Below are 24,951 nucleotides of genomic sequence, written 5' to 3' on the forward strand. Positions count from 1 at the left end.
ACCAGAGAGTCAGCTCTCGTGCCAGGGTATCCAGCGCCCGAGACCGAAGCCCCCCCTGTTTGTTGATATAACACATCGTGGCGGTGTTGTCTGTTCTGATCAGAACGTGCCACCCCAGGATGCGCTGCTCGAAGTGTTTGAGCGCCAGGAAAACCGCCATCAGCTCCAAGTAGTTGATGTGACGGCCCTGTAGGTCGGGGCCCCAGAGGCCCCTGGCCGTGCGGCCCTCCAAGGTCGCCCCCCAGCCCGCGAGGCTGGCATCCGAGGTTATCACCTTCCGGTGAATCACCTGCCCCATCCTGACACCGCTGGTCAGGAAACCCACGCGTAGCCAAGGCACGAGTGCCGCCACTGCCTTGGGGGAGACCCAGACCAGGTCTCTGCCCTGAGACGAAGGAATCCGCAGACAGAGCATCCAGCGCTGGAAAGGTCTCATGTGAAACCTCCCCAACGGAACGAGATGAATGACCGAGGCCATGATGCCCGTGAGGCACATGATCTCCTCGTAGCAGACCTCCAGTCCGCTGCTGAGGGCCCCTGCACAGGACAGGAACCTGTCCACTCTCTCCTGTGACGGGCAGGCCACCATTCTCTGGGAGTCCAGCAGGGTCCCCACGAAGGTGATCCGCTGAGAAGGAGTCAGTTCGCATTTTTTGAAATTTAAACTGAACCCCAGCGAAGTTAGGTGCGCTATCACCACTTGTGTGTGTAGCGCCACCTCCTGGTACGAGCCTGCGCTTATCAACCAATCGTCCAGGTAATTCGCAATCCTGATGCCCTGACGTCTCAACGGCTCGATAGCCGCCTTCGTCACCATGACGAAAACGCGAGGACTCAGTTTGAGACCGAACGGGAGAACGGCGTATTCGAACACCCTCCCTTGAAAAGCAAATCTTAGGAACTTTCTGTGGGGGGGATAGATGGAGACGTGTGTGTACGCGTCCTTTAAATCTATCGACGTGAACCAGTCGTTCTCCCTCACTGACCGGAGCAGGGTGGCGGGGGTTAACATTCTGAACTTGAAATCCTTCAGATACTGGTTCAAAACACGTAGGTCCAGAATGGGCCGAAGTCCCCCTGTTTTCTTTGGCACCAGGAAGTAAGTGGAATAAAATCCTAGGTGTATTTCGTTCCACGGGACCTCCCGTATCACTCCCTTGCGGAGGTTCGCCTGAATCTCCTCCCCCAGGGCCAGCGCACGCAGCCCCTCCTCTCTGGTGAAGGTCACCTGAGAAGTGAGCGGGGGAGATCTGCAGAATTGAATTCTGTAACCTCTTTTCACGGTGCGAAAGATCCAAGGGTTGGGACTGTATTTTCTCCACTGAGAAAGGCAGTTTGCTAGAGGAGTATAAAGAGGAAACTGTACTAGCACCGCCCGCTCGGGAAGCGCCGGGACGCTTACCAAGCGCTCTGTGGGAAGAGAGACTTCCGCCGCCGACGTCCCTTGAGAGGGCGTCGAAACGGCGAAAATCGTCGAATCCAGCGGCGCCGGAGTCGAAAACGAACGCACCTCGGGCCGGAGGGCCGTTAGATTGCGACGTTTCGAGCGAAGAACCGAGCGCCTCTGAGGTCCGGGGACGAGAGGCGCCGGAGTGAAAAACGAGCGCACCCCCGGACGAAGGGCCGACCGGGGGGGCGACGCTGCGGGAGGAACCGAACGCACCTCCGGGCGGGGCACCGCCCGGGGGAGCGCCTCCACGGGAGGAAACGAGCGCACCCCCAGGCGAGGCACCGCCCGCGGGGGCGCCGCTGCAGGAGGGAAGGAGCTCACCTTTAGGCGGGGATCCGACCGGGGGTGCACCGGAGTAGGAGGAAACGAGTGCTCCCTCACGTGCCGTGCTGGGTCCAGCGCGGGGAGACGTGCAGAAAACAACCTTCTTACTTTTGCCCGAGGTGGGCCTAAAGAAAGCGTTTCTCCACCCTGAGGGAACGCACGTTTTAACTTTAGCTCTTCTAACAACGTCCCGTGAGGGCTCATAGAGTTTACCGTTAGCAGAGGATTCTCTCTCTGGAGAGGAGGACACAGAATCAACTGAGGTACATTCAGAGCTAGAGTGGCTAGGCTGCCCTCTCGTGGAGACGCCAGGGAACTGAGTGCCTGCAAATCTACCTTTGTGTGATTTATCGCCCGGAGAGGCTGAGAGGTAGGAGTGTGTGGGCTGTGTGAAGGTGTATTTAACAGAGCGTGAGAGCTGACCTGTGTGGGCTGAACACCTAGAACTTTCTGTGCAATCGGTGCAGGAGAAAGAAACAGACATTTTTTGGGAACACACTTTTTCTTTACTATAACTTTGCCTTGAGAGGTGGTTACAGAAAAAACATTTTGCAGACTGACAGGGTGAAAACAATGAGAAGTTTTTTGCACACAGTCCCTGGACAGAATGTCATTTACGCTGCGCTCTTCCTCGTCCCCTCGCGGGACGGTAGTGCGGAGGCGCGCGTTCATCCTTGCTCCTCTGGGGCGGAGGCCCCTGGCTGGGAGTGCGAGGAGGAGGAGGCCTGGAGGAGGAGGAGGACCTGGGAGCCGCAGAAGCAGAGGAACTGTAGCCCCGGAACTTGGAGCCGGATCTGGGCGTCCTCTGTTTGACGGCTTGTTTATGGCCCGAAGTGGAGGAGGAGGGGGTAGGCACGGGGTTCACCACCAGCCTCTTGGTCTCCTCACGGGCAGTGGCGTGCTTCTGGAAGACTTCCAGCCCACCTTCCAGGAGCTCTCTGGGGGAGCTACGCAGATTCTGTAGCTCCTCTTTTTCTGGGTCCTCCTTCCGCAGGGCCGCGGCGGCAATCCAACGCGCCGACTCCTGACGTAGGATGTGATCCATAGCCCTTCCCGCCCAGGAGACAGCGTGGTAGTTGAGCAGCGTCGTCCTCCGGGAGGAGGTGTAGGCTGCGCCCCAGGATCTGTTGGATGTACGCTGCCATGAGGCCCTCAGCGTTGAGATCTCTGACAGTAAAACCACAGGCCCTGTAGGTGTCTTTGGCCCCCTTGGTCAGGTTCTTGTCCACCTTATCCTCCAGGGCGGGTTTAGTACCGGACAGGAGAAAGGGATTTGTTGCCGCCGCTCCCTTCCTGCTGCGGAAGTTGGCCTCCAGGGTGGCAGCCAGAGGGCGACCAATAGCAGGGAGGAGAGGTATTCCGATCTCAGGAGCCCCTTCGAACTCCGTCTTGAAGCCAACAGGGGGGGGGTCATGATGTTCCTCCCAGGTCTGGTGGAGGAACTGCTCCAGGTTTGTGATCATAGGCAGCGCCTTCATAACCTGGGGGGGAGGTTCCGTGGCAGGCACCCCCAGCATGGAGGGCTGACGGGCCTCCGGAGGGTCTAGCAGGGTGATAGGCAGGCCCAGAGCCCGAGTAGCCCTCTCCATGAGGGACCAGGTGTCCATCGGGCGAGCTGGCGGCGCGCCGTCCTGGGGAGTGGCGCTAGGCACCGCCGCTGTCCCCGGAGCCCCAACGTGAGGAGCCGGGGGAACCGCCTGCGTAGCTGAGGCACCAGCCACGGCAGGCGGAAGAGGGGGCTGGCTAGGGGAGGTAGAAGGGTCTACCTGGAGTCCCTGTCCAGCGTTCCCTGTGGGTGAGGCGGTCCCCGCTGCGCCTTCGGTAGAGACCTCCAGCGCGGCGGAGGAGCGGGAGAAAAGAGGAGGACCAGCACCAGGTGCGGAGAACGTGAACTCCTGCTGGGCGGTCTCCATAGCCACGTCGTCCTCCTCCTCGAGAACCTCTTCCACGACGTCGTATTCGTCGGAGCCGAGGGAGAAGGGGGAATTCTCGTAGTCACCTTCCTCGCTGTCCTGGGAGGAGGCGGGAGAGGGAGAGCGGCGACGCTGGGCCTCCAGCGGAGTGGAGGCGGGGGGTCCCGTAGCCCCATGAGAAGAGCTAGCACGGGGCCCGGAGGGAGAAGGGCGCGGAGCCCCGAGGCTCGCTTCGATCTCGCCCCTGAAGGTCACGCTGGCCTGGTTTGCCCGACTGATCCGGAGAGCCAAAGGCATGCGGCGGCAGTCATCGCACTTTGGATGGGTGCGGACTCCCTTGAAAGCATGCTCGTAACCCAGGCAGTTCTTGCACCTGGTGTGGGTGTCTCCGTTGTCCAGCCAGAACGGGCAGTCCGGGCCTTGGCAGGCCGTCAGGATGAAGGAGCCACACTGCATGACGGTCCCACTGGAAGTTAAGCTAACAGCTAAGAACAGTGGAAGCGGCGCGCACGTGTCTGAAGAACAAAGGAAAGTTTGAAGAAGGCAAAAGTTCCAAACCGTTGGACTCGCTGTAGCTCGTCGCTATCGGTGCAGAGGAACAATAATCCGTAATCCAAAGTCGTCATCGTGAAGAAAGCGTAGGTCGATGAAGAAAATGTAGAATTGAAGAAGTTTGAGAGTAGGTCGTCGTGAACGGTGTTCTTTGCAGAAGGCAGAAAGACGAAAGAGGGGGAGGGACAGGATGTCAGGGGTTTTATAGGGCCGCGTCATGAGGCTATGACGTTTGACTGACATCCCCTCCGGCCAATCGGATCGACCTACGGGAGTAGACGTTAACGTTCTGGTGTTCGGACGGCGCAGGGCGCCATCCCATAGGATGGGAGTGCTGACTGGAGAATCATAGACAAACACAAGGAAACATTTTTTTTGTCTTGTTAGTTTTTGCCATTCTGTTTGTTCCAAAGAAAGAAACTTCATAATTTCATCATTAATCATTCCATGACAATCTTTTTGTTCAATGAAGTTTGGCCTTATAGATGGAAATGTGTCTGTTTTCTGTGTGTTTCCTTCATTTTTAGACTACTCATGTACTGTTACAAAATCATTGTCTAAACGTCCAAAATGGGACTTTTTGTCTTTTTTGCCTTATTGTATTTGAATCAGTTTATTTTATCTTTTTGTTCTTGTTCAGCACTTTGGTTTGATTTTGCTCATTGAAAATGTGCAATATAAATAAAGCTTGATTTGACCCTGCAAGAAGTAACAGGACCATCTGAAGCAAGCACATAGGTAATAATCTCAGTGGTCGAAAAAGTATTCATGTTTTTACTTGAGTAAAAGTATCTATACTGCATATTGAAATACTCTGTTAAGTAAATGTACAAAATATAACATTTACTGTATACAATTTTCAGGCCTAGGTAGGGCTAAAGTGGTTTATGTATGTATTATGATTTAAATATCTGCAAAGAAACTAGTAACTAAAGTTGTAGTGGAGTAAAAGTAGGCCTACAATATTAGAATCCGAGATGAGTAGAAGTAAATGTATTGGAAATCAGTGAGACTGATAATGTGGTTAATGAAAAGGTTAGTAGAACAACGCCCAGGGATGAAGATTCAGAGCTTGTGATACAGAGGGATTAGGAGGCTTTTGCCCACATGACAGAGGTTTAGTGCATAGAAAGAAACGTTTTTAAAGTCTGATATGCAGTTCAACACAAATATTACACTATTCAGAACATGTCTTGAAATTGCACATCTGTATTGTCTCAATAGCACTGCTATAACACAAGTCACAAGTAAATGCAATTACGTTATGCAACACGAATATTACACTATTCAGAACATGTCTTTGACAAAGACAGAAACAACGGTGCCTGGAAGAATTTGGAGCAATCATGTTCAAATTAGGTTTCTAAAGGGCAGTTGTTGCCACACTGCAGGAATAGCTTTGTAGGCTTCTACTATCAAGGTGTTCAAGGAGTCAAACTATGCTCGATTGTATTTTAAGGTCAGACGTCATTTTAAGTAAAAGTAGGTGGGAATGTGTACATTGCAAATTGGAGAGTGACTGATACATACAATCCTGTGTGATGAAGATGAACTCTTAATGACACACTGCAATAACTTTAACAGTATGGTTACCCCCTGCAGTGTGATCTGTTTTGTTTCATAAGAACAAATGATAATGTTTCATTGATGAAACATACCATTCATAAGTCTTAAGCTTTCAATGGCATTAAAAAGCCTGGAATCAACTATCAAAAAATTAAAACAGCTGTGGCAGAGAGAGAGAGAGATAAATAGATATTTTCAGTGTGGATACCAACTTTGTACAATCAGAAAGAGACATACAGGATACATGATAAATAAGCATAATTGGAACCATGATAATCACTATCATGGTTTCTGTGAGCAGACAAATTTGGAACTGTAAGACCATACGATTGAACCTGATAAATTGGCAATTTCTTAAAAGACTGTTAGACACATTGTTTTAAAATAGTTTTTAATTATTTTTGTGCAACAAGATGTGCAAGCACATATTTTAAACACAGTAGACTATAATGAGTTGGGTTGTTCCTTCACCACAGCTGCTTCTACCCATTGTTCTGAAAGTATTTGGACCAATCATATGCTAATTGGCTTTGTATTGGGGACTTGATTGCCAACATGGAGCACATGTATGCCAGGCTGTGATTGGTGGAGAGGTGGTTATTGTTCTCCTCTTTGGCCAATCATTCAGAGCAGTCTCGGGCTAGTCTAGTATAAGAAGAGCTTGTAGTTGTAGTTTCTTCACAACTCCTCCAGGATATCAATCATTTCTGATCAGATCTGACTGTGTGGACTCCAGACTTCAGGTGAAGATGAACTCTCTCGACCCCACCAGGGACAATGATGTTGAACAGCAGGAACCCAAAGAACATGGTATGTTGCTTGCATCACTCCTTCTGAATATATTCTATTGTAATTTCACCATTAGCGTTGCTGAAGATTTAGATCATGCCTGTTTTATCTAGTTTATTGTCTGACAGTTCATATAGTGCATTGTACATTTGACCTATATATTTAGTAAAATAGCTTATATAAAACCTTGCGATGTGTTTCATGAGTTGTCATGTTACGGTAATTTTTAGTTTAGCTACTTGACAAAATTGTTGGTGGTTTATGTCTTTATAAAATATATGTACATTAACTATAGCCTACATAACTATGTAATATTAAGCCCTCAAACTACTACTTTCCAGCTCTTAACACACTTTCCTTTGTCTTATTTTCCAGTGTTACATCATGAGTCTGGCTTCCCTGTCCTACCAGAGGTGAAAGAAGAAAGAAGCTTGGCTAAGCAAAAACTCCACTGCTGTGATCAGTGTGGAAAACACTTTCCTCACATCTCCAAGCTTAAAATACACCAGAGAATTCACACAGGGGAGAAACCGTATGGATGTGACCAGTGTGGACAACACTTCTCTGTAATGTCCAGCCTTAAAACACACCAGAGAATTCACACCAGAGAGAAACCTTATGGATGTGATCAGTGTGGACAACACTTCGCTAAAATGTTCAGCCTTAAAATCCACCAGAGAATTCACACTGGGGAGAAACCCTATGGATGTGACCAGTGTGGACAACACTTTTCTCAAATGTCCAGCCTTAAAAGACACCAAAAAATTCACACTGGAGAGAAACTTTACGGATGTGATCAGTGTGGGCAACACTTTTCTCAAATGTCCAGCCTTAAAAGCCACCAAAGAATTCACACTGGAGAAACCCCATATGAATGTGACCAGTGTGGACAACGCTTCTCTGACAAGGCTAGCCATACGAGACACCAGAGAATTCACACCCGAGAAAAACCCTATGGATGTGTTCAGTGTGGACAACGCTTCTTTCTCTGTAATGCCCAGTCTTAAAACACACCAGAGAATTCACACTGGGGAGAAACCTTATGGATGTGACCAGTGTGGACAACACTTTTCTCAAATGTCCAGCCTTAAAAGCCACCAAAGAATTCACACTGGAGAAACCCCATATGAATCTGACCAGTGTGGACAACGCTTCTCTGACAAGGCTAGCCATACGAGACACCAGAGAATTCACACTCGAGAAAAACCCTATGGATGTGTTCAGTGTGGACAACGCTTCTCTGTAATGTCCAGTCTTAAAACACACCAGAGAATTCACACTGGGGAGAAACCTTATGGATGTGACCAGTGTGGACAACACTTTTCTCAAATGTACAACCTTAAAAGCCACCAAAAAATTCACTCATGTCACTCAATTTCTCTCATGTCCAGCCTTAAAAGACACCAGAGAATTCACACTAAGGATACGACATTGTGATGTGTCTTGACAAGCTTTTAGACAACCAAATACATTTAGGAGTTCACAATGATGTACACACTTGTGGTCAGTGTGAAAAGAGTTCAAGCAGCTGAAAATGTCATGAGCGAACATATATGAAATATACAACAGATTAGTGTGAACAGTGACTATTCATAAAGGACGAGAAACATCAGTGTAGCATGATAATCACCTACATTTTATTGCAGATGGAGATACACATGGGTCAATATTTCACAGAATTCTCAAAAGTTTTACATTCTGTGATATTGTTTTCCCTTTGTATCAGTTTTATATAGAATGCAATGTTTTAATTCAATGACTAAACAAGCTACCTATATATTTAGTCATATCCTACAATGTATATTGAAAATGTTTTCCTTGTCCAAAATAGACTTTTCTGAGAAAATGAAACGTGTATACAGTAAAGGCAAACATTCAAAGTCAAGATATTTTAGATGTGTTTATTGTTTGGTGTGTGTGTGTGTGTGTGTGTGTGTGTGTGTGTGTGTGTGTGTGTGTGTGTGTGTGTGTGTGTGTGTGTGTGTGTGTGTGGTAATATATGTGGCTATAACACACCTAAGTTAGTTTTAAAATGTATGTTAAAGGGGCCCCACCATGAATTATTAGTGGCCAAGGCCACGAAGTGGCAAAATGCCACTCATTGATATTGGACTTCATCATTATTCCGCCACTTTTGCTCTAGCGGCTAGACCGTGCAGTCGCTTTTTACGAAACTCGGCAGTATGGCAGAGGACTATGCCAAACGGCTAAAACGCGAAGCTCGCAACAATCGGCCAAAGGGTGGCGCTGTAGGAAGCCTTCGAAAGTGCAAACTTTGAACTGGTGTAGCTCATGCCCTGTTTCAGGTACAGCAATGAAACCTGTATACACTTATGCGTCTCCTCATGCCGAACAACTTTTACGCTCTGACTTTTGACCTCTGACCTTTACCTCTCCCACAATTTTGAATTATATGAAAAACAGTCAAAATCTATCTCCTCCTGGGATTTTCGCGTAACGTGCGCGAAACTTTTTTTACATGAACTTTGGACCAACACGGTCATCGCACAGAGGCCGGATTTTCTTTAAGCGAAACATTATTTTTTAATAATTCACTATATAATGCAGTTTCATGCAAATTATTCTTCTGCCTCTAAATCATACATGCAAAGTGACACGTTCATGGCAGTATGGCAGAGGACTATGCCAAACGGCTAAAACGCGAAGCTCGCAACAATCGGCCAAAGGGTGGCGCTGTAGGAAGCCTTCAAAAGTGCAAACTTTGAACTGGCGTAGCTCATGCCCTGTTTCAGGTACAGCAATGAAACCTGTATACACTTATGCGTCTCCTCATGCCGAACAACTTTTACGCTCTGACTTTTGACCTCTTACCTTTACCTCTCCCACAATTTTGAATTATATGAAAAACAGTCAAAATCTATCTCCTCCTGGGATTTTCGCATAACGTGCGTGAAACTTTTTTTACATGAACTTTGGACCAATACGGTCATCACACAGCGGCCGGATTTTCTTTAAAGCGAAACATTATTTTTTAATAATTCACTCAATGTTGCAGTTATATGCAAATTATTCTTCTGCCTCTAAATCATACATGCAAAGTGACACGTTCATGGCATTTGGCAAATATGTAGACGGTTAGTCCAAATATCACTGAAAGCAATCTTACTCCAATTGGCCAAAGGGGGGTGCTATACGAAGCGTTTGAAAACTCAAACTTTAAAGGGGCATAAGTCATGCCTCGTTTCGTTTGAAGACATGCAACTTGCTTACACGCGTGCCTTGACTCAAACGGAAGACATCTGTGTCTTTGTTAAGTAAGCTCCGCCCTTAGATTTTCCGTGTAACTTTGGAGTTAACAGTTTTTTTCTGTCCAGAGCTCTTGCTCTCTGTAGAGCATTAGACAAAATATCTGGCCTGTAGCCTTTGACCTCGAACCTTGAGCACAAGTCCAGCAGCCTGTTCCTCGAAAGCGTTTTCAGAACTACAAATTCTCTTTATTCTCACCAACTGGCTGTATGGTAACCCTTTTTTAAGTTATGGTAACCCTTTTTTAAGTTACGATCTGTTTCTTTCCTGTATACTCTAGTATCCAGTGTTTCCGTTATGACTACATCAAGGAAGGAAATTGACTGTTGACTGTGCTCCGAGGTAAATTTAATGGTGGGCATTCTGCTGTTTATGTAAGACTTAAACTCTTGTAACTGGTCCAAGGACCCAGTGAAGATACAAAACACATCGTCAATAAACCTGTACCAACATCTTATCAGAGTAGAAAAAGGATTGTTATTGTGCACAAAGTCTTCCTCAAACTTCCCCATAAACAAATGTGCATAGTTGGGCGAGCAAGGACTCCCCATGCTAACCCCTTGGCATTGTAGATAGTAAGAATTCTCAAATTTAAAACAATTCCTATTCAGAACCAGTTTCATGAGCTCTACTAAAAAGTCTGTAGGGGGAGTAGGGTTGCCCATTTGATTCAAATAATATGCTAAAGATAACAGGCTTTCCTGGTTAGGTACATTAGTGTACAGAGCAGTTATGTTATGACTGCAAAGAAAATCATCTGGTTGGATATTTTCTATAGCATCTACTTTATTTAAGAAGTCAGTTGTGTCTTTTATAAAAGAGGGGAGATCAGAGACTAAGTCTTTGATGTGCACATCTATATATTGAGATAAGGGTTCTGTCAATGATTGTATGCCTGCGTCAATTGGTCACATCAGATGATGATATAAACCAGGGGTGCCCAAAAGGTAGATGGTGATCTACCAGTAGATCACCAAGGGTGTGCAGGTAGACCACATGACATGCCTCTAAAAATATATAAAATATAAAAAGAATATGGCAATATGACATCAAAAAGGGCCTGTCAGCTCCCTTCATGGCTTCTAAAGTAGGCAAACCTCCAATGCAATACTGTGTTCAAGGGTCAGTAGCTTTACAAAGAACCCCAAAACCTACCACTTCCATACAGAATGGGATGAAGACTTTTCCCCAGTATTTCCCATTTATTTCCCCCTTACAGTAAGTGTGTTTGTCTAAAATTTAACACCAGTGCTGCTATTCCAAAGCCCCCCTCAGGCCCTCAGCTAAAACATTTTGGATGGGTAGATCATGTTGAGCTAGCCATTTTAAAAGTATATCTCACGTCAAAAAAGTGTGGGCATCCCTGATATAAAGCAAGGGTCTTCAACAGGGGGTAGAGTTACTACCAGACCATAGTGGTGGTGTCCAACTTGTAGATGTAGATTAAATACAGGCAAACATTTTGATTTTTATGTATTTATCTTTACATTGTGGTTAATTTAATTGTTTTTCAAATGACAAAAGGATTGGTGGAAAACTTGATATTGTAACTTTAGTTGAGGGTCATTTTATTGAGATGACAATCTGAAGTGATTAAATACTATTTGTTCATTACAACAGTGTGAAATGATGGACAACATTGTACTTGATATATCATATTTAGACACCCATTTAAGTTCAGACTTTTAGTTGAATTATGAGCAAGATTGTGATTCACACCATGGTATCCTCAGGGTTTCACACTAATTAACCTGATTCATTGTTGGGTGGATGTGAGACTTTGTCATTGATTGGTCAATAGCTTTACCATTCACATGGAATTCAGTCAGAGTAGTGCATAAGGATGGTGTTCCATTGTCATTAAAGGTCGGTCATTTTAATTGGTTTATCTGTAAAGAACACAATGATGTCTCATTGGTCATTGTTTGCTCTATTGTTTTACCATTGATGTGTAATTCAGTCAGTAAGTGAGAACAACAGCCAGGAATATATCTTAATTCAAAAATGTTTATTAAGTTCAAGCAGAAAAATCAAACTCATTCAGATGCTTCATTTTGTTCACAACATTCCAGTCCAGTCAATGTAAGAACAGGACTTGATTTCTTGATTGTTAAAAATGTCAGCGGTCAAAAACAGTCATAATAATAATAATCAATAATCATATCTCCACCAGGCTGGGTGGCCTATCTATGGTGTCAGTCATCCATATTTGAACATGCAGTGTAATCTGAACCCATTGACCTTCAGTATAAAAGTAACCCTAAAAAAGTAAAAGAACCCCAAAACCTACCACTTCCATACAGAATGGGATGAAGACTTTTCCCCAGTATTTCCCATTTATTTCCCCCTTACAGTAAGTGTGTTTGTCTAAAATTTAACACCAGTGCTGCTATTCCAAAGCCCCCCTCAGGCCCTCAGCTAAAACATTTTGGATGGGTAGATCATGTTGAGCTAGCCATTTTAAAAGTATATCTCACGTCAAAAAAGTGTGGGCATCCCTGATATAAAGCAAGGGTCTTCAACAGGGGGTAGAGTTACTACCAGACCATAGTGGTGGTGTCCAACTTGTAGATGTAGACAAAGTAGGAATAGTAATAATACATTGACTTTTAAATAATGTTGATTAAATACAGGCAAACATTTTGATTTTTATGTATTTATCTTTACATTGTGGTTAATTTAATTGTTTTTCAAATGACAAAAGGATTGGTGGAAAACTTGATATTGTAACTTTAGTTGAGGGTCATTTTATTGAGATGACAATCTGAAGTGATTAAATACTATTTGTTCATTACAACAGTGTGAAATGATGGACAACATTGTACTTGATATATCATATTTAGACACCCATTTAAGTTCAGACTTTTAGTTGAATTATGAGCAAGATTGTGATTCACACCATGGTATCCTCAGGGTTTCACACTAATTAACCTGATTCATTGTTGGGTGGATGTGAGACTTTGTCATTGATTGGTCAATAGCTTTACCATTCACATGGAATTCAGTCAGAGTAGTGCATAAGGATGGTGTTCCATTGTCATTAAAGGTCGGTCATTTTAATTGGTTTATCTGTAAAGAACACAATGATGTCTCATTGGTCATTGTTTGCTCTATTGTTTTACCATTGATGTGTAATTCAGTCAGTAAGTGAGAACAACAGCCAGGAATATATCTTAATTCAAAAATGTTTATTAAGTTCAAGCAGAAAAATCAAACTCATTCAGATGCTTCATTTTGTTCACAACATTCCAGTCCAGTCAATGTAAGAACAGGACTTGATTTCTTGATTGTTAAAAATGTCAGCGGTCAAAAACAGTCATAATAATAATAATCAATAATCATATCTCCACCAGGCTGGGTGGCCTATCTATGGTGTCAGTCATCCATATTTGAACATGCAGTGTAATCTGAACCCATTGACCTTCAGTATAAAAGTAACCCTAAAAAAGTAAAATATCCACATTATGAAAAAAGATGATCCTTTCTACTGAAACTTGTGTCACATTGTTCTCCATGGTAGTTCTCTTTAGCACAAAGTAAGTTAAACACTATTGTGTTTCACTGTGAAAATGATCAGTTAATAGTTTACCTTCATGTGAATTTAAAAAGAACCAACAAGCCCTATTGTCCACACATCCATAATGAACATGTTTACATTTCATAAACATTCTTCATTGTGGATAATAGAAACGTCTGCCCAGTGGTTAATAAAAACAATACAAGTAGAAATACCAACATACCTCACCCAAAACATGTTGCTGATGCATTCTGAGAACAGGGTGACAAACTCTTGTCAGAATGGTCACAGTGGTCACAGTGATAGGGTTTTACTTACATATGAGTGAGCTCATGTCGTTGTAGATTGCGTGACTCAGTGAAACTCTTTCCACATTGACCACAAGGAAAGGGTTTAAATCCTGTGTGCACCAGCTTGTGACTATTTAAATGAGTTGATTGACTAAAAGCCTTTCCACACTGATCACATCCATAGGGTTTCTCTCCAGTATGGATTCTCTGGTGTTGTATTAATTCCTTATTCGTCTTAAACTTGCTCCCACATTGCTCACAGCTGTGTGGTTTTTCTCCAGTGTGAATTCTCTGGTGTGTTTTAAGGCTGCCCTTTGCAGTGAAGTTTTTTCCACACTGATCACACCCATAGGGTTTCTCTCCAGTATGGATTCTCTGGTGTTGTATCAATTCATCAGTTGTCTTAAACTTGCTACCACACTGGCTACACTGATGTGGTTTAATTCCTGTGTGAATTCTCTGGTGTCTTTTAAGCGTGGACATTTCAGTGAAGTTTTTTCCACACTGATCACATCCATATGGTTTCTCTCCAGTGTGAATTCTCTGGTGTTTTACCAATTCAACGTTTGTCTTAAACTTGCTCGCACACTGGTCACATTGGTATGGGTTTTCTCCAGTGTGAATTCTCTGGTGTCTTTTAAGCGTGGACATTTCAGTGAAGTTTTTTTCACACTGATCACATCCATATGGTTTCTCTCCAGTATGGATTCTCTGGTGTGCTTTAAGGTTGGACATTTGAGTGAAGTGTTTTCCACACTGATCACATCCATAGGGTTTCTCTCCAGTATGGATTCTCTGGTGTATTATTAATTGATTATTAGCCTTAAACGTGCTCCCACAATGTTCACAGTGGTATGGTCTTTCTCCTGTGTGAATTCTCTGGTGTCTTTTAAGGTCGCACTTTGCAGTGAAGTGTTTTCCACACTGATCACAGCTGTGGTGTTTAGGTTGAGCCAAGCTTCTTTGTTCATTTACTGCTGGTAGGACAGGGAAGCCAGAAGGAGGATGCACCACTGGATTGGAAACAAAAGACAAAGGGAAGATAGTTGAGAAGTTGAAAAATAACGGTTACACATTACTTAAAGGGCAACTTCACCTCTGGGACAACCCTATTTTATTGTTGTTTGGGACAACACAACACAACAACACAATCATTTTTAGTGATGCGTTTTGCATCATATGATGCAAAACGCATCACTATGTATGCTGAAATACTAAAATATCTAATTATAATCACATTGTATTGATTCATTATAAGGTGCACTTGTTATAAATGTTTTAATCCTACTTAACAATGTTTATAGTTATTAGTGCTGGTCATAATGCATTATAACCTATATGGAACATCTTAGTATCTCCAAGTATTTACGCTAAATTATGAACATGTATAACAAGTGTTATGAAACAATACATGCTTTGTAATGCATTATTAATACAATCCAAAGACATGAGTGATAGTTTGGGTGATACTAAAAGAACTTGATGCGATTCAAAATATCCAACCAAATAGTTACAGAACAATTTAACAAATGTATAATTATAATTAATATAAAAACTAAACTAAACGACAAGGCTGCAGCTAAAACCAAGCAAAACATAACTCACCAGGGTATTGTTGGTCTTTGGGTTCGTCCTGTTCATCAGAATTGTTCCTGGTGCAGTCTAGAGAGTTCATCTTCACCTGAAGTCTGGAGTCCACAGTCAGTTCTGCTTGAAATGATTGATATCCTGGAGGAGTTGTGGAGACATTACAACTACACACTCTTCTTATACTAGAGAGCCTGAGGTGGAGCCACTAACTGCTTCAATGATTGGCCAAGGAGGAGAACAATAGAACCATCTGCCCACCAATCACAACCTCACTCACTCTAGGTTCAGTCTTCCCTTCAACACCAATTTAATTTCATTATCAAGTGTGGACATTGGTGATAAATAGAATTGTAAAAATACTAAGTAGACAAAGTAGGAACTAAAAATACACAGTATTAATACATTGGCATTTAAAAAAAGTTGATTCAATTCAGGCAAACATTTTGATACTCATCTCATTCACAACAACATACAATTATGAAATGGAATGTTTTGGATTTAAAAATAAGGAGACATGTATTTACTATTTATCTTTACATTGTGGTTAATTTAATTGTTGTTGGACTTCACATGACAAAAGGATTGGTGGAAAGGATTGATATTGTAACTTTAGTTTAGGGTCATTTTATTGAGATGTGTTATACATGTAAGCATGTTATGCATCCAACTAAATAAACTGCTTGTCTGCGAGTTAGTCCAATGGGTAATGCATTTTCTTCATTGGCCTTTTTAATGAATGTGAAAAACATAATCCATTTAACATACAGTATAACAATGTATTCAACAATGTATTCACTCGTTTACCCCTCCCCTATAAAGCCTGGTGCTCAGAGACTCATTCCTTTTTGGCTCTCTGTAGAGGCGGTTGGCTTGTCTGAGACAGGTAGGCAATGGTGGCGTTTTGGCCTCAACTGTGTAGCTGTGTAAATGTGTAAATGAGTGTACTCACCTTTAATGGTCCTGTTTCTCAGGGCCCTTGCCTTCCATGTCCCACTGAGGATGAAATGCCACCTCTGTTACAGTATTAAGGTGTCCAGGTGTTTATAGGGCCAAAGCTGGTATAACCAGAGGTATGTGGAATAATGTGCATGGCTTTGATATACTATGCTGCCCTACTGGGTTTAACACTATTTGAGACTTAGAAGTTCCCTCATAAGAGGGTTTTATTTAACTTTCAGCAACAGACTTTAATAGCAATCAGTAGTTAAAAATAAGACATATGCAACAGTCAATAATAAGAGCTCAGTGTGTTAATACATTCGATATCAAGCAACAATATAATCAAATAAATAGGCCCTATCGGCTGGAGAGGAAAGGGGAAATAGCAGAACTGCTCAACATGGGGCTAAGGTAGCTTGGCAGGACACAACCCTTGCCCAAACTAATAAAATAATCACACTAAAAATCATATATCACACAAGCATGCAGCATGCAAGGAAAACGGGCGACACCATAAAAAGAGGTGTTTGCTGTCACACAAAATTACCGTAGTGGGCTATATTAAGTGTCCCGGCTATGCTGACCCCCTGGAACCAGCCTGGCTGTTCCCCTCAGTGCCCAGCAGTAAGTAAGTAAAGTTGCTTTTTATATTTAGGGGAAATGAAAATAAACAATTATAACACAAGAAATGGCTCAACATAAAACAAAATCATAAACTTTAGACTAAACAAAACAGCAGAAGGTGATCACTGAAATGAATAAAAACACAACTTTAGTTTAACAGATTAAAACGAAGAAATCAACGGATCAAACAAATCTCAAACACATTGATGTATACCTCGAGTGCGTCTCGTATCCCCACGGATGGGAAACATGGACTGTTCGTAACGTCCCCTCAACACCATAGGACTCTCAGTCAGACTGCACTCTACCTGGGTGAGTATAATGAAATTATTAATACAAAATAAGCATTCCAAATACACACAACCAAACATAAAAAACGACATTAACTCACCCAGGCATGGAATAAAACAAAGGACCCCAGGTCGTGAAACCCAGCAGCCATCCAGCAGTCTAGTGTTTGTTTGACTGCATGGCTTTTAAATTCCCTCCCTGATTGCCAATGAGGAAGTGGCTGTGCAGCTGCCCTACGGTGGCCCCTAAATTCAGCTCAGACCTAGCCGGCCACAATGGCAAATTAATTATGTAGCTCACGTCACTCTTTACGACTTGAGCTACGAGGTCTAATTATTTGATAAAAAAACTAAATATACAAAAACTAAACTAAATATACATTTATAGATAAAGTTATTCCGTGGCAACAACCATTATCTAGTCTGCATGTCCTGCTGTGATTTCCATGTGTGATGAGTCTCTCGTGTCCCTCTTGTTACTCAGGCAGAACCATTAAGATAGACTGACCAATCAAGTCCCTCTAGAAACATAATTTGCACATGACTGCTCCAAATTCTTTCAGAAATACAGAACCAGGAAGGGTCATCTTTGGTGAAATTATATTGTGTTTAACAGAATGTTATTTTGTACAGAACAGCCATCCATCTCCATAGACCTGGTCACACTTTGCATTTCAATGCATCCTAGGTGTCGATGGGCCACCGAGTGTTCACCATTTGCATCCTGGGTGATCAAAAGTGGTTTCTCATAATACATGTGTAAATGTTCTAAAAGAGGACAATCATCTAGCCTCTAATAGGGAGAAAGAGGCTGGTCTACCTAGCCGTTTTGTTTTGTAACCATGTCAATACTAAAATGATATTCCTATCCCCTTATGGACTTCACAAATAGCACAAGTGAAGATGTACAATGTATTTGGCATAAACTCACATAAAGATATTTCACTTTATGGACTCTGATATCGCAAAGGGTAATGGGAGACCACTGCACATCCATAACCCTAACCCTAACCCTTTGGAAAGTAAAATAAAAAACTGTGAAGGTCACTTAACGACACGCCAGTTGACCAATGTTTAAATGTGTTCAATTGTTTTCTAATCATGGACCTGCATGGTTCTATCTACAGTAGCCACATGTCCCCCAACCTTCTTTTCTACTCTACAATATCAAGTCAGTCCATCTGAAAGTTTCCCCAGGGAACATAAAGGACAGTGGAACAAAAGACATTGAGATTATGAATATTGAGACTTGTTTATTTCTATCTGCAGCAATAATGTTCCACAAAAACAATACAGTTGAGCAACAGGGTAATAATAAAAGATAATGTAAAGGTCACAAGTAATGAAGCAGAAATAACTCTGGTACTACTAACAGCCCATTTAAACAGTATAGTAAGTGTTATTGCATTGACTCAACAAATCAACATATAATTCATCCCCATGCCATTGCTCTAGAACAGTGCTATTTAACCTGCGGCCCATGGTCATACCAATAAAATATATATTTGGTCTACTTTCAGTGTGGACAAATAATTTCTGATGTCCTTTTTCAGTTCATCTCCAAAACCACAAGGAAACAATGTTTTGTCTTGTTTTAAAATGACGTCTGACCTTAAAATACAATTGAGCATAGTTTGACACCTTGATAGTAGAAGCCTACAAAGCTATTCCTGCAGTGTGGCAACAACTGCTATCTATTCTGCATGTCCGGCAGTGATATTTACATGTGTCTGTCTAATCTCCCTCTTGTTATTCAGGCAGAACCCTTAACTAATCAAGTCCCTTTAGAAACCTAATTTGTACATGGTGATTGCTCCAAATTCTTCCAGGCACCGTTGTTTCTGTCTTTGTCAAATACATGTTCTGAATAGTGTAATATTTGTGTTGAATAACGTAATTGCATTTACTTGTGACTTGTGTTATAGCAGTGCTATTTGGACAATACAGATGTGCAATTTCAAAGACATGTTCTGAATAGTGTAATATTTGTGTTGAACTGCATATCAGACCTTAAAAACACGTTTCTTTCTATGCACTAAACATCTGTCATGTGGGCAAAATTGGCAGTCACTTTAGTCACACGCATATGGGGGCATGCGTACAAGTGGCTAAATATGTATTTTTAGACAGAATAAGCCAGCAGTTTCTTTAAGTCACATCCAACCATGAAAGGTTGTGTTGTATCTTGGGAACGGGCTTATTCTGTGTAAAATTACATATTAGCCACTTGTACGCATAGGCCTACCCCCAACCGCTGAAATAAGAATCTCTAAAACAATAGAAAGAGGTAAATGAAATCATTTTAACACTCATCTTTTATATTCTTTAATTGCAATCTAAAATATGAACCCTTGATGTAAAAAACTAAAGCTGTCCTTCAAGTAAAGGTAGGTGGGAATGTGTACATTGCAAATTGGAGAGTGACTGATACATGCAATCCTGTGTGATGAAGATGAACTCTTAATAACACACTGCAATAACTTTAACAGTATGTTTACCTCCAGCAGTGTTGTCAGTTTTGTTTCATAAGAACAAATTGTAATATTTCATTAATGAACTTTAAAATCATACCCTTCGAAAGTCTTACGCTTTCAATGGCATTAAAAAGCCTGGAATCAACTATCAAAAAATAAAAACAGCTGTGGCAGGGAGAGATATAAATAGAGATTTTCAGTGTGGATACTTTGTACAATCAGGAGAGAGACATACAGGATACATGATAAATAAGCATAATTGGAAGTGCTTATCATGGTTTCTGTGAGCAGACACATTTGGAACTGTAAGATCATACGATTGATACATGAACACCTCTATTGCGTTACTGAAATTGACAATTTACCTGAAAAGAAGCATTGTTTTAAAAATATTTTTTACACTTTTTTGCAACAAGATGTGCACGCACATAGACTATAATGAGTTGGGTTGTTCCTTCACCACAGCTCCTTCTACCCATTGTTCTGAAAGTATTTGGACCAATCATATGCTAATTGGGTTTGTATTGGGGATTGGCCAACATGGAGCACGTGTATGCCAGGCTGTGATTGGTGGAGAGATGGTTATTGTTCTCCTCTTTGGCCAATCATTCAAAGCAGTCTCAGGCTAGTCTAGTATAAGAAGAGCTTGTAGTTGTAGTTTCTCCACAACTCCTCCAGGATATCAATCATATCTGATCAGATCTGACTATGGACTCCAGACTTCAGGTGAAGATGAACTCTCTCGACCCCACCAGGGACAATGATGCTGAACAGCAGGAACCCAAAGAACATGGTATGTTACTTGCATCACTCCTTCTGAATATATTCTATTGCAATTTGACCAGTAGCGTTGCTGTAGATTTAGATTGTGCCTGTTTTATCTTGTTTATTGTCTCACAGTTCATATATGCATAGTACAATTGACTTAGCCACTTAAGACCTATATATTTAGTTGTGCAATTAAATTAAACATAGCTTATATAAAACCTTGCAATGTGTTGAGTTGTCATGTTAGGGTATTTTTTTAGTTTAGCTACTTGACAAAGTTGTTGGTGGTTTATGTCTATATAATATAATATAATATATATGTACATTAACTAGCCTACATTACTATGTAATATTAAGCCCTCAAACTACTGCCTTTCCAGCTCTCTCAACAATCTTTCCTTTGTCTTCCAATCCAGTGTTGCATCATGAGTCTGGCTTCCCTGTCCTACCAGAGGTGAAAGAAGAAGCAAGCTTGGCTAAGCAAAAACTCCACTGCTGTGATCAGTGTGGAAAACACTTCTCTCAAATGGGCCAACTTAAATGCCACCAGAGAATTCACACAGGGGAGAAACCATATGGATGTGATCAGTGTGGAAAACACTTCTCTGTAATGTCCAACCTTAAAACACACCAGAGAATTCACACTGGGGAGAAACCCTATGGATGTGACCAGTGTGGACAACACTTCTATGAAATGAAGAACCTTAAAACACACCAGAGAATTCACACCGGAGAGAAACCGTATGGATGTGATCAGTGTGGACAACACTTCTCTCAAAAAATTACCCTTAAAATCCACCAAAGAATTCACACTGGAGAAACCCCATATGAATGTGAACAGTGTGGACAACGCTTCTCTGACAAGGCTAGCCATACGAGACACCAGAGAATTCACACTGGAGAAAAACCCTATGGATGTGATCAGTGTGGACAACACTTCTCTGTAATGTCCAGTCTTAAAACACACCAGAGAATTCACACTGGGGAGAAACCCTATGGATGTGACCAGTGTGGACAACACTTTTCTCAAATGTCCAGCCTTAAACGCCACCAAAAAATTCACACTGGAGAGAAACCGTATGGATGTGATCAGTGTGGGCAACACTTTTCTCAAATGTCCAGCCTTAAAAAACACCAGAGAATTCACACTGGAGAGAAACCATATGGATGTGATCAGTGTGGACAACACTTCTAACCTTAAAAGCCACCAAAAAATTCACACTGGAGAGAAACCTTATGGATGTGATCATTGTGGGCAACACTTCTATACAATGTCTAACCTTAAAAGCCACCAAAAAATTCACACTGGAGAGAAACCTTATGGATGTGATTATTGTGGGCAACACTTTTCTCACATGTCCAGCCTTAAAAGACACCAGAGAATTCACACTAAGGATACAACATTGTGATGTGTCTTGAAAAGCTTTTAGACAATGAATACATTTAGGAGTTCACAAAGATGTACTCACTTGTGGTCAATGTGAAAATAGTTCAAGCAGCTGGAAATGTCATGATTAGTGTGTATGATTAACAGTATGACTATTCATAAAGGACGAGAAACGTCAGTGTAGCATGATAATCACCTACATGTTATTGCAGATGGAGATACACATGTCTCAATATTCAGTTTTACTCTCTGTGATATTGTTTTCCCTTTGTATCAGATTTAGGTAACCTCAGATGTCAAATGATCACCATGAAAGTTAAACCATGTGAAATATAAGAATTTTAGTGTAAACCAGACCACTGTCTTTTTACTAAAGTGAAATAAATGTAAATATTTAATTTACATAGTGTGACCTGGTGCGGCTTAGCATTTATCATTCAAATTACAGGACAACGCCACCTCGAGGAAAGATCGAGGAATTGAATTCCCAGTACACAATAAGCATATGGGCTCCCCACAAACAAGTACCAACAAGGGTTTGAGACTTAGAAGTTCCCTCATAAGAGGGTTTTATTTAACTTTCAGCAACAGACTTTAATAGCAATCAGTAGTTAAAAATAAGACATATGCAACAGTCAATAATAAGAGCTCAGTGTGTTAATACATTCGACATCAAGCAACAATATAATCAAATAAATAGGCCCTATCGGCTGGAGAGGAAAGGGGAAATAGCAGAACTGCTCAACAGTGGGCTAAGGTAGCTTGGCAGGACACAACCCTTGCCCAAACTAATAAAATAATCACACTAAAAATCATATATCACACAAGCATGCAGCATGCAAGGAAAACGGGCGACACCATAAAAAGAGGTGTTTGCTGTCACACAAAATTACCGTAGTGGGCTATATTAAGTGTCCCGGCTATGCTGACCCCCTGGAACCAGCCTGGCTGTTCCCCTCAGTGCCCAGCAGTAAGTAAGTAAAGTTGCTTTTTATATTTAGGGGAAATGAAAATAAACAATTATAACACAAGAAATGGCTCAACATAAAACAAAATCATAAACTTTAGACTAAACAAAACAGCAGAAGGTGATCACTGAAATGAATAAAAACACAACTTTAGTTTAACAGATTAAAACGAAGAGATCAACGGATCAAACAAATCTCAAACACATTGATGTATACCTCGAGTGCGTCTCGTATCCCCACGGATGGGAAACATGGACTGTTCGTAACGTCCCCTCAACACCATAGGACTCTCAGTCAGACTGCACAGTATAATGAAATTATTAATACAAAATAAGCATTCCAAATACACACAACCAAACATAAAAAACGACATTAACTCACCCAGGCATGGAATAAAAACACATTAAAGGGACCCCAGGTTGTGAAACCCAGCAGCCATCCAGCAGTCTAGTGTTTGTTTGACTGCATGGCTTTTAAATTCCCTCCCTGATTGCCAATGAGGAAGTGGCTGTGCAGCTGCCCTACGGTGGCCCCTAAATTCAGCTCAGACCTAGCCGGCCACAATAGCAAATTAATTATGTAGCTCACGTCACTCTTTACGACTTGAGCTACGAGGTCTAATTATTTGATAAAAAACTAAATATACAAAAACTAAACTAAATATACATTTATAGATAAAGTTATTCCGTGGCAACAACCATTATCTAGTCTGTATGTCCTGCTGTGATTTCCATGTGTGATGAGTCTCTCTCATGTCCCTCTTGTTACTCAGGCAGAACCATTAAGATAGACTGACCAATCAAGTCCCTCTGGAAACATAATTTGCACATGACTGCTCCAAATTCTTTCAGAAATACAGAACCAGGAAGGGTCATCTTTGGTGAAATTATATTGTGTTTATATTGTACAGAATGTTATTTTGTACAGAACAGCCATCCATCTCCATAGACCTGGTCACACTTTGCATTTCAATGCATCCTAGGTGTCGATGGGGGGCCACCAAGTGTTCACCATTTGCATCCTGGGTGATCAAAAGTGGTTTCTCATAATACATGTGTAAATGTTCTAAAAGAGGACAATCATCTAGCCTCTAATAGGGAGAAAGAGGCTGGTCTACCTAGCCGTTTTGTTTTGTAACCATGTCAATACTAAAATGATATTCCTATCCCCTTATGGACTTCACAAATAGCACAAGTGAAGATGTACAATGTATTTGGCATAAACTCACATAAAGATATTTCACTTTATGGATTCTGATATCGCAAAGGGTAATGGGAGACCACTGCACATCCATAACCCTAACCTTAACCCTTTGGAAAGTAAAATAAAAAACTGTGAAGGTCACTTAACGACACGCCAGTTGACCAATGTTTAAATGTGTTCAATCGTTTTCTAATCATGGACCTGCATGGTTCTATCTACAGTAGCCACATGTCCCCCAACCTTCTTTTCTACTCTTAACAATATCAAGTCAGTCCATCTGAAAGTATGTATAATGGTAAGGTCACAAGTAATGAAGCAGAAAGAATATAGATGCAATATGCAGAAAATACTAATAATGTTCTAACAATGTCTCTGTAAACTGTCAACTCTTATAATACGATTGTATATTTGAATCTGTTTATTTTATCTTTTTTTTCTTGTTCAGCACTTTGGTTTGATTTTGCTCATTGAAAATGTGCAATATAAATAAAGCTTGATTTGACCCTGCAAGAAGTAACAGGACCATCTGAAGCAAGCACAGGTAATAATCTCAGTGGTCGAAAAGTAAAAGTATCTATACTGCAAATTGAAATACTCTGTTAAGTAAATGTACAAAATATAACAGATACTGTATACAATTTTCAGGCCTAGGTAGGGCTAAAGTGGTTTATGTATGTATTATGATTTAAATAACTGCAAAGAAACTAGTAACTAAAGCTGTAGTGGAGTAAAAGTAGGCCTACAATATTAGGATCCGAGATGAGTAGAAGTAAATGTATTGGAAATCAGTGAGACTGATAATGTGGTTAATGAAAAGGTTAGTAGAACAACGCCCAGGGATGAAGATTCAGAGCTTGAGATACAGAGGGATTAGGAGGCGTTTGCCCACATGACAGAGGTTTAGTGCATAGAAAGAAACATTTTTAAGGTCTGATATGCAGTTCAACACAAATATTACACTATTCAGAACATGTCTTTGAAATTGCACATCTGTATTGTCTCAATAGCACTGCTATAACACAAGTCACAAGTAAATGCAA

Source organism: Nannobrachium achirus (assembly GCF_963921795.1).
Source record: "Nannobrachium achirus genome assembly, chromosome: 13".
Taxonomy (NCBI): domain Eukaryota; kingdom Metazoa; phylum Chordata; class Actinopteri; order Myctophiformes; family Myctophidae; genus Nannobrachium; species Nannobrachium achirus.